Raw genomic sequence first — 18,792 nt, forward strand, 5'->3', positions numbered from 1 at the left:
ACAGCTGTCGCGGCTTCCATTAAGTTGCCGGTAAAGAAATAACTTCGTCAGATTTTTACACCTGCTAGGAATCTCACCACGGTTTCCATGTGTGAAATTTCATTACAGAAACTGTCAATTTCCTGCGATGCCTGAGTTAAGACCAACTTTATCTTCATGTAGGCAAAGAAGCATTGTCATCTGTGAAGGGGAAGGAAAGGGACATGGGACTTTTCCATTGGAATTTTCTACTGAAAGTGACTCAAGGACAGCAGACCTTGGTCGTGGTCCAACATGGTGGCCGTGAGCCACAGGTGGCTGGTGAGAGTCTGAAATGTAGCTGATCTAAAACGGATACATTGTAAGTAAAAAATGCAAGCTGGGTTTTAATGACTAAGTTATAAAAATATAAAATATATAATGAATAATTTTACATTAATTGCATGCTGAATTATTACTATTTTCTATGTGGGACTAAACGCATATGTTATAAATATTCATTTACTCCTTTTTACTGTTGTAAATTTGGCTACCAGAAAGTTTTAAATTTAGAACTTCCCAAAGGCTCAGTTTTGTCTTTGTAAATCCCTAGGGTACCTCATGGAGCACTCAATTAGGTGCTCGGGAACCTGAAATATGGCATTCTCTTGCATGTGACTTGGATAAAGAAAATGGATTTAAAGTCCAGTAAGCCAAGACTGTAACAACGGGCCCTGCCTCATTTTCTCACACATTAGACTGAGTGTCTGTTCTATAGACAGGCACTGGAAAGAGGCTCTGTAATATTTCGTGAAATCTGACTTCTTTTCCGCTTTATCATATGGCAAAACAGCCCTAAGGTCATGATGTGCATAATGTCATTCAATCTCTTTATCAGCCCTATGAAATTCATATTGTAAGAAGATATAGTTTTTATAGAGCAAGGATCTGAATTTTCATCAGTTAACAAGTTTTCCCAAGACCTATGTTAAGATAGGTGGAGTCAGGATTTGAATCCAGGTTTAAGGGTCCTCTGGTTTTACACACAGTGCCCTGTCCATTCCCTCGGGCCTTCCACTTCAAGGGAGAGGATTTATATGTCCCAAAAATTGTTTTAGCCTGAGCACGGCACCAGGAGGAGGGTGTTTGGAAGTTAACATTCCCAGGAACAGCTTTGGGGGGTGTCTATCTACCGGGAACTGGAGCGTAAATACCCAAGCCCCCTCTCCCTTCAGTGAGAAGACTTGGAGGACTACCTTCTGTCTCCTTTCCCATGGAATTGAGTTCCTGTTGCTCCTCAAACTATCTGATTTAATAATTCACCTTTCATTAGCTGCCTTCTCTTCCTTGGTTTATTCCGTCATTGTGTGTGTGTGTGTGTGTGTGTGTGTGTGTGTGTGTGTGTAGGTTTTAGACCGACCCCCCATATAAACTACTTGCACTCAACTTTTGGACTTGATGTCTGCTTCTTAGGAAACCAGACTTTGATTCCAGACCTCAAACTCTTAACCACTGCAGACAGAGTTGAAAAAAGCTCATTATCATCCCTAGCAGCAAACTCAAAGGCGAGTGCAAAAGGTTGGGAGCGACGGAACCAGTGCTTCTCTCCAAATGCCAGCCTTCTGAGATGCACTGAACCCCGAGGAGCAGGAGCAGGAATCAATCTTGAGAGGCTGACAGCGTGGGCTGCCTGAGCCACATCAGAGAAGTCGAAATGGAAAAGTCGTCACCCAGCCTGACATCATCTTTTTTAAATCAAAGGGGAAGGAGCTACAGTCTGGGATCTGTGCAGCTTGGCTTGTAAAACTTTCTCTTGTCCTGAGACCAGACTCTCCTTAGATCACTTATGAAGTAATCATCACACTGACGTGCTAAGTGGAATACATGCAGGATGCAGATTCAGAACTCAGGATAATTTGGTGGTAATTTTTCAAGCAGAAAATCTGTGACAGGCCAGTGCTAATTCAGTTAAATGGCAAATGCGCAAAGGTCACCACCAGGAACATATGCCTACAGTCACGTATTAACCTTCTAATTGGCTAATTCAACCCTCAAATCCCAGACCACTAAAGCAGCCATGCTAAACCTTTTCATACTCAGGGGGTGTGCAGTTTCCCTAGGGATGCTGAATTTGAGAATCAGAGAGAGAATGAAAAAGAGCCAGAGGGTGTGTGAGAGAGAAAGGCACACTTGGAGGTGAGGAAGGCTGCTGTGTGGACGAGTGGAGTTCTCATCTTTGTCTCCCTCTGGCTCAGTCTCTTTTCTCATTCCTTGTCAGAGTCTATTCTGGATTTCTCTAGAGTTAGAAAAGAAAATCCCTTCCAACCAGTGACCCTCAGGAAATGGGGTCTTTGCAAATTCTCGGGTTAGTTGGCATGCCAGTCAAAAGCCAGGTTAAATGGTTTGTCACCTAACGAACAGAGCACCCTGCTGGGCAAAGTGTGGCCGACTGAGCTGAGAGCCTGTCAAATCATTCATAAACTCACTCTCTGGTTTGCAAATAGTCATCAGCTTCCCAGGATGCGGGGAGGGCTCTGCTAGACCCTGCCCGGGCACTTAGAGAAAAGGGTCACCAGGCTGTGGGTACAAACGTGGGCTCAGAGCCATCTTCCTTGCTCAAATCTTGGCTCTGTCATTTATTGGCCTTATCATTCAGTGTGTTTCATGGCTGTTTTGTGCCTCAGTTTTCTCACATAGAAAAACATGGAAAATGAGATGGGCGTGGAGAGTGGCCACGTGGGTTCAGCAGGGTGATTCGGAGAAAACAATCAGAAATGGTGCATATAGAAGTCCATAAATGCTACTAAAACACTGAGGTCTAGGGAAGGAGAGAGGTTTGAACAAATCCGAATTTAATTAACTGGCAGAGGCAGCGGAGAAGTGGATCCCACCAAAGCCACATTGTTGCTTTCAACTCAGAGCTGAGTAAGAATTGGCTGGGCACACAGAAAGGAAAGAAAATTTAATCTTTTCACACACCGTTTTCACTTAAATTCTTTTGTGCTTCTTCAGGATCCATGTAGCACATCTCTAAAATTGCAAAACTTCATTGAGAAATAATCCAGACTATTTTAGTGCTTCCTCAAACCTGAATACCTCACTGGTCAATAGTGGTCCTCACTGGTCAATAGTGGTAGAGTCTATCAGCTAGCCTGGACTTCACAGAAGTATCCCAAACAGTATCTGCATATGAACTAGGCATGGACACCATTCTTCAATTTCAATCTCACTGAGTTGGGCTGTATGAAGTATCACTCTCCCATCATAAGAATTAGTATCTAGACATTACTCCAAAACCAGGCAAATCCTTCCCCAACAGTATCACACGTGGCTTGTTTAAAGATCCTGCACTACCAGGCATACTGTTATCCAAGTGGTCTTTAACTTTGCCACCATACATGCCAGGGGCCCCCTGATTTCACTTTAATACCATGGCAGCAAAGGTGTACCCGAATGGCTCTTGTGTTCATTTATGCACTGGCCCACCCATCATGAATAAAACAGAACCAATACACCTGTGAAACATGGTAGTTATCCTTTAGTGATGACTAAAGGACTTCTATTATATAAAAATTACATTGGGTCAAAAAATAAAGCAGATCCGTGTCTCCCACATGATCATGGGTATGGCTCCGAGACTCACTGATGGAGCACGAGCTTCAGTTCTGTCACTGAAGGTCACGCTGGCCCTTGACATGTCTGAGTGTCCCCGCTGTAAGAGGGGAGTGGTACTGGCATCTTCTGGGTTACCATGAGGATTAAGTGGGTTAATTATTGTACAAGAACTTTAATAGTATCTGGCACATCACAATAGCTCCATAAATGGTGATGTGTATTTCTGTATTTTGTTTAAACTAATGTCTACGGTTCACTGGTGTTCCCTAGGATTCACTAACGTTCCAAACAGAAGTACACAGGGAGGAGCAGCACAGACCTGAATCTGAGAGCCGGAGACCAGAGGGCCCAGCCTGTCGGGGTCAGCGGTGAGAACGTCAGTACCCACAGGGGCTGAGCTGAGCTACTTGTGTGGAAGGACCGTGCATTCTCAGAGTGTGCCCTTACATCGCCTTCTTTACACTTCTTTTTAGCTTGTATTTCTCTCCTGCAACACAGAACTTTCTCTCTCAAAACGCGGGGTTCAGTGTTTATCCTGACGGGTACTGATTTGAGAATAGAGCCAACTTTGGAGTTTGCTTCCAGAGAAAAGGTTTTTGCCTCCTAGTCTGCAGGCTGGCAAGTGGTAGCACACAGGGTGGATGTGGCCAGCAGATGCGCCCAGTGCATCCAGAGCTCTGTGACATAAAGTGGAATTATCACGTTTCACAGGTGGCCTTTGCGCGTGGTCGCTGTGGTGCCCTTCCCTGTGGTACTGCTCCCACTCACTGTACTCAGCCGCACACTCACGTGGCCCTCCCTCCAGGCCACCTGCACATTAGACTTCGGAGAAGACCCTTGAGCCAGGAACCTGTCTCCTAAGTCTCTAGCCCTGTGTCACACTGGTATCCGTTTCTCACGCTGCTGGTTCCATCACAGTAATTTTGGGAATGGGACCAATCAGTGTCCAACAGTAAGGCTAGAAGGACTGTCACATCACCTACGGCTGTCCCCTAGAGTGCCCTGTGTGATCTCTTCTTCCTCTGTCCACAGTAATAGGAAAGACGGCCTTCCACATTGTCAGCACCATCCGACAGAGAGCGGCCAGTAATAAGTCCCTTCGAGCAGATGACTACTAATGGAGGCACGGGGCAGCTAAGAGGACCACACAGAGGAGTCTGCACCAAGTGACCAGGGGTGGGGGCATTTGTCACCACAGCTACCTTAACTCACCACTGACACTGTAGATAAGTCCTGGTGGCCAGTGAAAAATAACAGAAGACACACAAAAAAAGAAAACTAACATAACTGTCTTCAAAGCAGTTTTACATTTAAAAAAAAGCCTCCTTACCATGAAAAATCATCTCAATAGACTGTGAACTACCTCAGTTTGCATCCTCTCTTAAGCCAGGTCCCATTTTTTTTTTTTTTTTTTTAGAAGGATCACACTGAAGAGACTGTTTTCCAAGTAGTAAATATAAACTCGGCAAACCAACGGCCGGGGCAAAGGTGATGGGTGGGATGCAATGAGGTGGCCGTAGGAAGCAGGATGGAAAAGGATGGTAAAAATTGATATTTTGCAGGATTTGCAGGAGAAGAGGATTGCAAAATGGCATTTTGCAAACCAACTTGCTCTTTCTCCCAGATCCTCAATTACGTCTCCCTGACCTACTTCACTTCTGAGTTGCTCTGGTCAGCGTTGGTCTAAGGAAATCAGTGAGGAGGGTCTTACATTGGTGAGAAAGGGAGGCTATTGTTACACATTTCCAGGATATAAACACGTTACAGTACTATATTTTGACTGATGTTTTTTATCCTGCCAAGGACCAAAAGCACAGAGCCCTTGTAGGATTCATAAAGGCACACTGTCCACATGGAAAGCATGGAGAAAAAGACCATTCCTAAGACTCACATGTGCACATACACACATGTACACTCAAAGGCATGCACACACACAGTACACATTCATGTCGTCAACATCCCTGCTGAGTCGGACTTCCTTAAAATGTTCCCAGGCATTTCAAAGCCCCAGAGGTACAGAACAGCTACCACCTTTCGAGGTATTAAGATAACAGACACTTAGAAATGATTTTGGGACTTTTGCAGAGAGAAAATGACGGAACGTGTCTACAATACTGCATCCTGTTGCTGTACACATATAGTTTACAGCAGTACCCTAGACCTTACGCCAAACAAGCGCCCCTTGACAGCTTTCCCTCCAACCATTAAAAAGGAAGCGCCTGTGTCTAGAAAAGTACGAGAGCAAAGCCACAATTCATCTGAATACGCAGCCCAGCTGTGTGGTCGCTTCTCTGACTTTTGGTAAAATACTGCACTGGAACCAGCACTCATGTTCTCTTTGGTAGAATTAACCCAACCCATGTATGGTGTCCAGATGCCAGGGGTTCTAATGAGACAGTGCAAAGAAACCAGGCAGGAAGCAGCCCCGCAAGGCGTCCTCATCCTAATTCCCATTATGTAACTTGGCAGAGAGGAATTAAGGGTAGTAAGCAGCTTGCTCGGATTATTATTTCAAATTTTGTGGGAACCAATGCAATCACAAGGAACTTTGAAAAGTGGAGTAGAGTGAACAAAGAGAGAGGATAATGGAAGCAACAGCAGAAGGGCTGGCATGGGAAGAACCGGGCTGGCATTCCTGACTGAACATGGAGAAAAGAGCCAGGAGCCAAGCAACAAGGCAGAACGTGAAGCATCATGGGATTCTGCACTGGGGACTCCAGCCCTGCTGCCAGCACCTGGGTGTCAGCCCAGGGACATGCATTCTGGACTTCGGAACTGTGATACTACATGAGTGTGGCTTTCTGATAATTTGTTATAGCAGCCTCAGGGAACTCATACAGCCCACCATGGAACTGCCTGCACCACAGACACACAGAAGAGACTGTTTTCCAAGCTGTAAATATAAACTTGGCAAACTAACGGGGGAGGTCGTAGGAAGCAGGATGAAAAAGGATTGTAAATTTTGGATCCCTTTGACGAGGACAGAGCACTAAGAGTCCTAAATCCTTTTTCCCTGAGCATAGGCAGGGAAAAAGTTGTCTTAGAAGTTTTCCTTACGAGTTCTGATGTATTTTGATTTACTGTTGTGATATTATCACTAGGGTCATTGTTTTACCAACATCTCTGGTAGGAATTTAAAATTTCTATTGTCTGCCAGTCTCTGGGCTAGATGTCAGACACGGGAAAATGAACAATGCCCTTAGTAAACTTATTATCCCAAAGGAAAGCAGACTCCTGGGAATATACAATATAATATAGCATAAATTTCTATATATTGTGAATTAGGAAGTAGTTCACAGCAAAGCTTTTGTGGCTAGCATGCCTGGGTTCAAATTCAAATTTTGTCACTTTGTTGCTGAGTGACCCTGGATGAGTTACTTCTAATTTCAGTGTGTCTTATTTTCCTCATTTGCATAATGTAACTAATAATCATATCTATTTACCACACCCACAATTCAAAGGGTATAGAACAGATATTAGCTCACGGTAGCTCTCATGCACTATATTATTCATGCAATACAGAAGGGCATGCATAAGATGTTGTAGACGTAAAGGAGAAGAAACAACATACCCTTCAGATGAGAACAGGGACGTGAACTGTGTCACACAGGACCATTTTGGAAAGATGATGGAAGCTTTTCATGTGGCAACATATAGGAAAGAAAATTCCATGCTGTGGTGTGGTAAATGCAAACACCACCACACAGCAGTGCCAGAAACAGAGATGCTCAGGGTTGCTTTCAAGTTTATCTGAAGGTGTTCTGTTGTCTCAAAATAGAATTGAACTGATAAGCTTCTTCCCCGAGAATCTGGCTAAAACAGAGCCAAAAATGATCTCCTCAGTGAAATCACATTTTTTTTTTTTGTCTAACTGGAATTAACAGTTTATTGTTAAAATTCCAAGACAATCAAACAGGTTCAACTGAAAAATTTAAAAGGAAAAGCACAAATGTGTAAGCACTGAAATTATTGCATTAGGAAGAGCAGAAACCAGAGGCTGTGTGAGCCCAGGGTTAGTGGCCCTTTGTCTATGACACTTTGGCAAGCAAATCAGTGCTAAATGTACAGTGAGACCTGCTGCCCTCCAGCCAAGCAAAGGAGTCCCTGAATGAGGCAGTTTCAGGAGCCCTAGTAGCCCCCAGAAGTGGAACTGGCAACACACACCTACAGCAAACAGGCACAGGTGCTTGTCTGGTCTATGTACAAAGCACTAACCCTATGGTGCTAACGCACAGGAGATGCAGAGAATGATGGCATGCACCCAACAGAGAAGCCTCGTGCTGGTCACCTCAGTGAGCCCTGATTTCAGCCTTTGCTGAGGAGAAGAGACGGGTCACCAAGAGCTCAGACTCGGTCCTCAGTCTCTACATCCTGTTTCTGGGCTTCTCCTCGTTCTTGCCTTGGGCCCGTCCCCCACCCTCGCTTCCAGGGTCATCTCCCAGAGGAAACGGACCCTACCCAGCCCTCATCCCAGACTCTGATTGCAGGAAATCTGCCTACACGTTAGATTCATATTGCTGCTGTGACTCCATAACATAATCTTAGAGGCTTAAAAGTGACTCTATTTATCTCACAGGCACGTAACGTACAGTGGGCCCACAGGTGTGTCCACTCGGGAGAATTAGTTTCTTTCGTTGTCCAGCTGGGCCATCAGCATCTTTATGCTGGGCCTGCTTTCTCCATCCTCGAAGCTGTCCGTGGAGCATCTTCCGCTGTGCTCCTGTATCTCACCTTCCCTTTCATGCCTGTGTCTGACTCTGACCCCTCCTGGTTCCTTTTGATAAGGATCTCAGCGATGAATCACGCTTGCCTGCACCATCCAGATGCCATCACAAGTTCAGGGGCTTAGGATGTGGTCATGGTTAGGGGGCCATTATCCAGCCAGCCACATCCACGAGTAGCTTAAATGAAGGGAGGGGAAAATTTTATAAATTCAGTTGTGGCCCAAAGTGTCCCGGACAAGTCACTCCATGGACAGTCACATTCCCAACAGCATTTGTCTGTGAAATCAGGAACTCTACAGGAAGACTTGGCTGTTGTGGATAGTTCCATAGCCAGGTCCGATGTTGTGTCAATTTAACAACTAGACTATGACCTTTTCTTGCTTGGAAATAATTATCAGATCCTACTTGGCCTTGCTGTGAAGTGGAACATTTTATTCTGACTGCACACCCTCTTCTCTGCCAGACGTTAGACAGGGTGTCAGATTTGCCATCACACAGGAAGGGTTTATTAATTATCTTTCAGAGGCAAAGTCCTTTTTGTAATTTATTTTTTTCACACCAGGAAAATTCTTCTTTTGAACTGAGTGTCTGTCTTGTTAAATTGTTTTCTCTGCCAAAGGTTCTCACTCCCAAAAGTTCCAGAAGAAGAGAAATAAATCAAGGAAAAATTGGTGTTGGTGGCAAAGGATTTATTGTGTTTAGCAGAACGTCTTGTATCCTTCCCAGGACACAGTGTAAAAATATGCATGTTTTTCTTTAAAACCTGACAGACTTACATACAGTTCAGTTAAAAATTTCCTCAAATGCTTGTCTGACTGATCACGAGGAATTACAAAGATGCCCTTCAGATGCCAGTTCCTCCTCTTCTAACTCACTTTTTGACACAACATTTATTGCTCACCTACTATGCATCAGTGCCAAGATACCAATCAGTAAGAAGCATCCACTACTTTCAAGGAACACAGAGCCTACTAGGAAAGAAGGGTACACAATATGAATATCTACTGTTAAAACAGAGTTAAACATTTAACGTTGGAGAAAATAGTCTAATAGAAATAAAAAACAAGGGCCCAGTCAGCTCAGCGTTGAGGGGAGTTGAATAGATCCTAAGGAAACACTGTCCTGGGTCATGGCAGTTTAGTGGGTGTTGCTGGTGTGCCCTTCCCTTTAAACAGGAAATGCCCAGTGTGAGGGTCTGTGCATGACAGGAGTCCTTGTCTCCTGTTCAGGACAAGGACTAATCAGGATTTAGCCATGTGAAGACTGGGCTACCTCCATGACTTAATCGTTTTTATTATTTTTGTTAATAGGTTTATTTTAGGAGGGTAAGAACTTTTGAAAACGTAGGAACTATAAAATCATTTCACTACATTGTCAACTTTTGCCCTCTATTTTGCTTCTAGAGTAGCAAGAAATATAACAGAGTAACGTCTAAGTGGAATGCAAGTTAGACTCGGGATTGCAGGAAGAAATAGCAGACGTCCTCCAGCCATGAAGGAACCTAAGGGAAACCTGCTCAGTGGGTACAAGCAGCTCTCGGAGCAGGAAATAACTTGCTTCACAATGTCTGCCAATTTCCATGGTGTAAATACCTTCACCATTTCCAATTTCAGGCTACTCATGTGAAATTATTGAGGAATACTTGGAAAGAGATGTGTGGACTTGAAATTCACTAAGGAAGCATCTTCAATAAAGAATTTGCAATGCCATTTCCTAATTCTGGGTTGTTTGGGCCAAGAACTTCTGTGGATTTTTGCAGAGCCAGCAGGACACAAAACAAAGCTTGCCTCTTCCCAGAGGGATATATTGTAATGGAGAATGGGGTCACACTGCATATGAATTAGAGCAGCCTGGAAACTCCTACTGATGAAGAAAATGAGGCTCCATAGTTTGGTTTTATAGTAACAGAAAATGCAGTCAATGCTTGGTTTGTGACTGTGTTGTTTAAATATCACATTTGAAGTTCTATTCAGAGTCCTAACTCAGATGATCAGAGATAATCCTGGCTTCTGACATAATTAGGGAACCCTTGCTTTGCTGAGCTGGAGGCTAATCGATTTGACCTTGAAAGTTTCTATAGTGCTTTAGTCGTGTTCAGAACACAGAGAGCCAACCACACTGTCTCCCCGAGTCAAACACCAGCCACGGACTTTGTTCCAAGGGCAGACATGCACTGTCAGAGAGGCCGCAGATGAGGCTGGCCGGCCCCGTAGGGACACCACACCTGCTAGGTGACAGTTTGTGGATTAGCTTCTAACATTTGAATACCAGTGGTTTTCACTGTCCGGATTTGAGACCCTGACCCTGGGGGCTGGAATCAAACAGGGCCACACTCCATCATGATGCTGATGTCTTCCCCATGGACAGGCCTTCTTCGCCTTTAGAAGTCCAAGGCCCCTTTGTGCCCACCAACAAGTACCATCTGCCTTTCGCCATACCTGCTGTTGTCTCCCTTAAATTCAGCTTGAAGTGACTTTTAGCTTGCATGTGTGGCTTTACACAGATTTTCTACAGCCACGCCTCTGTATTTACTTGTGAGCTCTAGTTGGAAATGATGGATGAATTTATTACAGTATGGGACACGTTGCCATTAACCCCCTCAAAACTGTCCTCGGCCTCCGCAGCCTCCTCCCATTGTCACCGCCACTTTCTGAAGCACTTCTGGTTCCTTCACCAGTGTCTTTAGCTGTGCAGTGCTGGCTGCCTCAGGGTCCTGAATCAATTCAAAGCATTTACAGTTCGCGGTCATTTTGACTTGGGGGAAGAGCAGGAAGTTGCACGGTGCTGGCACTAGTGGACACGCTGCTGTGTTTGCAGAACCCGCCTTTCTGCTGAACGGCACCCAGCAGCAGCATGCACTTTACTGTTGACTGTGCTTTATGAAGACACTTTGGAGAGAGGATTTCCGGAACAGCTTCACAAGGCGGCCGGAAGTGTGGGACGAGTGTACTTGGAGTACGTGAGATATTTTGAGGGGGATTAAAGGCGATGTGTATTTTACTGTGACAACTGTTTCGGTGTAAGTATTCACCACGTGTTTGATCACACCTTACACACTACTTTCCGACTTCCCTCACTCCCAACACTTTAGGGGTCAGTTTCATCTTCTGCAGGGCCAGGGTCTGTCTGCAGTGGGCTGCGGTGAAGCCACTAGTGTCACAGCGAGCCCACCACTGCCACCAAAGCTTCCTCTTCTTACACTGCTTCTTAACACAGCTGCTGCCTTCCACATCCTGGCAACTTGCATTTGCCTACCCCATTACTCAAGAGATTATTTTCAGAATATCAAGTTTTTTAGTTTTAGCCCACACGTCCAAGGGCACAGACATGTATGAGCAATAAATTGGACAGTTGCTGGTCTCCTTCCTCAGTGCATAGCTGTACCAAACCCTCACCCTCTTCACCAAACTTAAGCCTGTTTCTCCTTGAAAACAAATAAGGAAATCTGGATACAAATGATGAAGTCAGAAGAGCCTCCTGTTATCACTGCAATGTGACACTGGCGGGTGGATGAGCCAGTCTCTTCTCCCCCTCAAGCACGCTTGTTCAGGTTGCTAAGAATGTTTGAGCTGAAACAGTTTGCAGAAGACACTTTTTGTGTGTGTGCTGCTATCATTATCAAGTCTACTTAACTCTAGAAGTTCAATTACCTGAAATTTCATGAGTCAGTCCTATGGATATTTTCAACCCAAGCTGGACTCATGAAATATTTCAAAGCATCTGCTAATCCAACTGCCTTCAAAGTAAGTCTGGTTCTTCATATGGAAAAATAGCGTATCTTTCCCATGGTAAAATTTGGAAGAGAAGGGATCATCTTCAAAAATTTTACAGCACAAAACATGTTATCAGGAAGAGTTTCCACACTCGAGTCTCTCTTTAGTGAAGCAGACATCAACACCGTCTTTGCTCCAAGGGCAAGTAAACTCTGCAAATATATATATATAGCCACAGACTCCTCTAGCCACTGTATCTACAAGAAGTCACCAAGGCCATCATCCAACTGGGAGGGGGCTGAGGTCAGAACGAAGGCTGGGGACAGGCACCAGCCTTCACAAGGCGGCCAGAAGATAGATAGGAGGGCTGCATCCTAGCTAGGGTGATCAATCATCCTGATTTTGCCAGGGGCTACCTGGATTTCAGTGACAACTTTCCCTATCTAGGAAATGTGGCCACACCAGCTTCCCTGAACCCAGGAAGGAGCTACATGAGGAGAGATGGGTAGAGGGGCTAGTGACAGTATGGTTAGGGCCAGGGAAGAGGTATTCAGAGCATAGGCTGGCACTTCCTGCATCAGAGAAGCACCTGCATCACATCTAAGCCTGAAGGACGACAGAGAGAAGAGGTTCCAGACCCACGAGAGACAGGTGCATGGAGGGGTTCCTGAGGGGAACTGCCACCTCTCCAGTGGACAGACATAGCAGCCTGCAGAGACTTAGTTGCCATCCCTTTCCTGAGCTCCTGTCCTAGGCCGCTTCTAGTGAAATTATTTACTGGCAAAATCATGCCAATCAGGCATGTCTGACCCTCTGTAAGTCTATTTTGTAGATAGACTTTGGTTGGAACGGTCTTGCTCATTGTTCTGCCTACTCCCTGTGTCTGCTTTCATACTTCAATGGCAGGCTCTAGGTAGGATGGAGATGGTGTGGCATGCAGAGTCTACAATACTTATTCTCTGGTCTCTTAAGAAAAAGTTTGCGGATCCCTGAACTCAAGCCAGTGGGAGCTAAGGAGCAGTGAAACCCTATAGAGGGTCCCAGCAAGGTTGAGAAAAAGGGGCCAACAAAGTGACTCAGCATTCTCCTTAATTATCCTCCTGCAATTGTCAATCACAGAACTGGAAAACTACTGGCAGAATCAAGACCAAAGAGCTGAAAGCAGAATACCTCATAATTACTCGGAGTGTACACAAGACCATGCAATTCTTTGGAGCCTTCCATGAAACAGGGAATTAGGCCCATGCAGAGAAGGAGTAATTGTGGAAAGATGGGATTTGAAAAGCCCAGAGGCACTCAGCATCTTATATTATTTTGGTGAACTTTCTGTAAGCTCAATATTTTGTAAAACTCTTCCCAACACCCAAAGAAAATAAATTAGTAAACAGGAAATGTGTAGGAGTCTTTTTGTGTATTCTTCAAGATAATGTGAAAGGTTCCCAATAGCCCTGTGACGATCAGGGAATGAGAAGCTACTTCCCACTCAGCCCGACAGCAGACACTAGCTGTGAGTGGCACAGGTATGCTTTGCTTCCTGAAAAAGTATCTTGTCCTTCAAATAGAAAACACACACACACACACACACACATGAACAATTGAAAGCAAGTGCAAAGGATAATTTCAGAGAGTGGATGAGGTTGGAGAATTAGATAGGGTCAGAAAATCACCTTCAGGAGGAAAAAGAGGAGGACACGTGTGATCATGGCAAACGCAGGAGATGTGTGTTAGAGGTTCAGGCTCCATAAGCACATAGGTAAGGCTATGCTGCGGGGACAGGCTGAATGATGGGAAGAAGGGCAGGATGCCTGAAGGTGTCACCGTGGCCAAAGTCAGAGAGTCAAGAGAGGCCTCATGTCTCCTCCCCAATGCTGAGCAAAAAAGAGCTAAGTTCACAGACCAGGGACTGTAAACTCAGGAGCCCCTGCTTGCAAGGTGGTCCTTGGCTGGCATCTGAGAATCTGGATTTCAGGAAGGCTCCAGTGCCCTAATGGGTAAGGTGGCTCACTGTACCTAATGTTCAGACAGTGTGGTCTGAGCTGGACACCTGCTCTCCCTTTGGAAGGCCAGAATCTAGCGCATCCCTGGAAGAGGCTGCTGATGTAACCACTCCAGTAAAAACGCTGGACACCAAGTTTCTAGTGAACTTTCTTAGTAGATGACATTCCACAGCTCCTGCCACAGTATGCTTCTAGGAGAATGAAGCATGTCCTTTGTGATTGTCCTGAAATGCTTGTTCCTGATTCCAGTTTTCTCTGGAAGATTTCACTGTAATAAATCTTAGCTATGAATCCAATTACATGCTGAGTCCTTTGAGTCGCTGTAGGACATCACTAAAGCTGGGGGGTGGTCTTGAGGACCTCTGGTGTGAATGGCATATCTGCACTTTGACTACTTACTCTGCCAGGAATCAGGGGCAGCAGACGGCATGGATATTTCCATATAATCCTCACCACCACTGTTCTACAGATGAAGTAATGAAGATTCAGAACATCTTAGCCTCACACAAGGTCACTCAGCTTCACTTGGTGGTAACTAGGAGGTCTATGTCTGTGTCTTGTCACCAGTCCCTGGGATCTTCTACAATGCCCCCAAGGCCTTCAGGAAACACAGGAATATTTTTATTTATTTGCTTGACTTCCACTCCCAATGGTTGTTCATTTGAAGACTTTAATCTATTTCATCCTGAAATGCTTCCGCAAAGCTCATTCAACCTCCACTTCTTAATCTTGATAGAGAATTTGAATCTTTGTTGTTAAGAAAGACTATTAAGATTTGGCAATAAGATTCTTCAAGGGTGATAAATATCCCTTTACACAGTCTGAATATCCACTGACTGAATAACTCTGTCCTAAAAATGAAAGTCACACTTGGAGAACTGAAGGTTGGATTATGAAAATGTAAATCAGAATGACTTTATTGACTGAAATGAATTCAACTCACCTTGCCACAAAGAAGTATGAGCTGGGAGGTGCTTGTTAGTTGAATCAGGGGTATTTAGAATGCAGGAGCTCAGCCTTAGAGGCTCACAGTGGCCTGAGATGTATCAGCATAAGATGCTATCATTTCCAGTATGCTAGAACTTCCTTTTTTTTTTCTTTTGAAAATAGAGATCTCCTCAGGCATGACCTCGTTCTCATCAGTATTTCTTAAAGTGGGTTATGTAAGTTAGACAGCATACTCAGAGAAACTTTTTTAAAAATTATACAGTTGTGTTTTATTTTAATGCTTACTTCCTTCTATAACAGAAAAAGCCCCCTCCAGCCAGTAGTCTTCATTTTTTTAGTTGCCCAGGTAATGGTTCCTGTTCCTGTTTTGGTTGCTTCTGTCTCTTAGAATCAGCTGGTCTCTGTGATGCATAGCTGGTCACTACCAATATTCAACTGATAAGCCATTCTGCCTCTGAACTTCCTGCTTGTTTATCCCATATAAGCCCTAGACCACTGGAGAGCTGGGAGTGATACTGATCGGTGCCGATCAATGTAAATAAATCTGCATCCATGTCCTGTGTGTCATTTTGGTGTTTCTGTTTGCCAATGCACCTGGTGTGTTGGCCAGGAATACTGCCCAAACTGACCTCTTTGATCACCTGTCATGGTCCTTGGGGACAGAACAAGGAACTCTCCAGGTTCCAATGGGAAGGCATGCCCTCAAGATTTCTGAGCCCCCTCAGATGTCTGAAGGAGGATTCCTGGGTCCCCACTTCAGTGGCTCACATCAGACACTAAAGGGAGAAGGATGCAATCTGTCTGTCTGTCTGGCTGGCTGGCTGGCTGTGTGCCTGATTATGATAAGACCCCCAAGGGCATCTCAGTTATTCTGTCTGTTAATCCTGCTCAGCTCAAGCAGAAGAGAGGTCTAATCACAAATCTGGTTAGTCAGAGCCACCCTTAAGGGAAGGATCTTGGAATGTTTAACCTCTGCAAGCCTGTTGAATGAATGTGTAAGTAAAACAGATAGTGTAGGCAATAGGCTGCTCCATCTGTGCAACAAGACTTGGAAGCACTGGTCACAGTGGCTCATTGGGCCCTCACCTGGAGTTCCCTGGTAATCATATATGGCATAATAGAGGCCTGGAACCTTCCTTAGTTAAGTCATATCTAAGTCCCCATGAGGAGTGCAACCAGGCAGGCATCTGAGTGATCTCTCTCAGATCTCTGAGAGGAGCACCCACCTTTGTCTGTTGTGCCACTGTTCAAGGGTACACCACACACACAGTAGGAAATCAGAGATGGGACCTAATTAGTCAAAACTCACAGACCCTAACAGGAAGAAAAAGGGCTTCTATCGGGTTAAAAATGAAAACAAATCACTCCTTGCATCTCAAAGATAAAGAGAGGCCCATTCTTCCTGAAAATTTTGTGTTGGCACCCTTGTCAGCCACCACAGTTACTGCCAACACCCAAAGCTTCACTTCCCATTCTGGATTCATCTACTGCCAACCAATTGACCTGGTTCCAGCTAGCCACTGCCTGCATTCAGCCATAGAGGCCCTGAACCTTCCTGAACCTTCTGCTTCACAACAATGTTTATTTTGGTCAGATGGCATTATCTAACACCTACCTAAGAAGACTGTAAGCAATTGTTTCTGAGTTCCACATTTTGACTGAAAAAAATTGGACTTTCAGTCCTGATAAATGAGTTTCCATGACCTTTCCCAAAGGTCACCAGCCTAAAAGTAGCCCAGTGGAGCATTTCTCAAAGATACCACTTTGGGGAGAGAGCAAAAAGCTCAACAATGCATCAACAATTACTATTGTTACCCAGAAGCCTGACAAAGGACTGTGGGCACTAAAAATAAATGCCATTAAGATTAAAAGATAAGAACTTTCCAAAGCTTCAATATGGATTAGATGACAAGCCTTTCATCAGTCTCACAGGCTCAGACTAGACCAGACTGGTCTCCCTTCTTTGTCTGGGCCCCTGGGAATCCACAGTCCCATCACTGGGGTGATCAGAACACTTGCCTCTCATCTCTTGCACAAACCTCTAGCCTGGTGGACATCTCCTGTGTAAGCTAGTCACCATAGTGCTTCTGGGAAGAGACCACCTCTTCAAGTTAGAAATGATCATCTCCTTTGTATCAAATCAGTCAATTTCTGTTTCACTTAACTTAAACTTCCAACTCTGTCTGTTCTCCAAGAGGAATATGAACCCTGCACCAGCCTGTGACAGATAATTTCAATCCTGAAGTTCTGAAAACTCTCCTCCCAGGGGTATGAACTAAAATTCTGGACCCCAGATCTGACAATCAACCATGCTGCTTTACTGTGACCCCTACTGCTGTCAGATGTCATGAGAAGCACAAACAGACATCCAGTCACACAACAGCCTGATAGGCTGTTAATCACCTTGGGCAAGATTTGTGTGCCATCAACGATGCAGCCATTGACTTGCATTCTGCAGTTCCTAACCCATACACCCTTTTAGGATTATTGCCACTAGGGTTTGGGAACTTTTCCACTATTTTCAGGGAAGCCTTAGAAACATATCTGGCTCCAAGACAGCAGGTTTCTCTATCCCTTCCAACTCTTTCATGGTTCCCCAAGTAAACAGTATAGGCTGTTAAACTGATAAAATACACCTCTCCTTCCTGCAAATCCAGTTCAAGACTCTGGACTGCCAGTGCCACTGTGATTACCCTCTGTATGTATTTTCTTAGTCTTCTGCCACCAACGGCCTCCTGGGCCTAAAGAATGCCTTCTTCTTCCTTCAACTGGCTCCTGTCAGTCAGTCCTTCTTCATCTTTAAATGGAATGACCCCAGATCCAAACTCAAAAGTCAACTGACCTGGACTCAACCTCTCAGAGTTTCAAAAACTTGTTTACCCTCTTTAGAGAAGCCTCATAGCTGATCAAGGCATATCTGTTTGATTACACCAAAGCTGCCTGTTGGAAAGACATAAAAGCTCTGCCACAATATGTGTCAGAAACTTGTCTCAAGAAAAAAAAAAAAAACTTCTCAAATTTATTGAAGCTCCTGGCTTCTGTAGAATCTAGATCCTTGAGTTCACAAATACAATTATGCTTACTCAGCCTGTCAGCCCCTGGGAGTGCTCAGGAATCTTCCTGTGCAAATACTTGAATCTGGTCTCTAAGGACTGCTTCCCCCTTTGCTTTCTCACTCTAATAGCCATTGTCCTTCTGATCAGGAAAGCTGACCAGCTCACCGTAGCCCAAGGTCTAACTGTCCAGGTGCCACATGCTCTTCCAGAAAGCTCAGCCCACAGCACTGGCACCCATACTCCTGCAGTCTGCTCAGGCTTCAGCATCTGTGTCATAGGCCAGATGTGCTACGGTCACCTTGGACAAAGTTATTTTGGCCAAAGCTTTCCTACTGCTGTTTGATGCTGCTGTTTGGAAAACTGCCATCAATCAAACACTTGACCAAGATGGGATGAGAGTCCAAGGTGCATTAGACACTCTCCTAAATCAAGTTAACTCCCTTACTATTTTGCCAGAATAATGTTACAGAATAGAACATCATTTCCTAAAAATAATTTAGGAAATATCCTTATGATAAGACAATCTTGGGAAGCTTGGTTAGGGCCCATCCAGAATCACTGACAGCCCTGTTACTGCTTCTACTTGGGACTTACCTCAGAAGATCATGTGTAATATTCTCAGCAAAGATTTTCTGGGTAAACTAAAAGAGGTGGGGAATGTAACAGAAAATACCCCCTCCTCCAGCCAATGTGCTTCAGTTTCTTAATTGCCCAGGTAATAGTTGCTGTTTCAATTTCAATTGCTTCTGTCTCTTAGAATCAGCTGGTCTCTGTGATGCAC

General features: G+C 44.6%; 1 protein-coding gene across 3 annotated transcripts in view; it reads right to left on the bottom strand.

The window, feature by feature from the left end:
* The window catches only part of Cdh13 (cadherin 13), a 1,022,569-nt gene that overhangs the window by 810,974 nt on the left and 192,803 nt on the right, over positions 1-18,792 (bottom strand). The gene's annotated exons all lie outside the window — the stretch shown is intronic.

Source organism: Cavia porcellus, unplaced genomic scaffold (assembly GCF_034190915.1).
Source record: "Cavia porcellus strain 051 isolate PalLab524CR breed Dunkin Hartley unplaced genomic scaffold, mCavPor4.1 scaffold_4, whole genome shotgun sequence".
Lineage (NCBI taxonomy): Eukaryota > Metazoa > Chordata > Mammalia > Rodentia > Caviidae > Cavia > Cavia porcellus.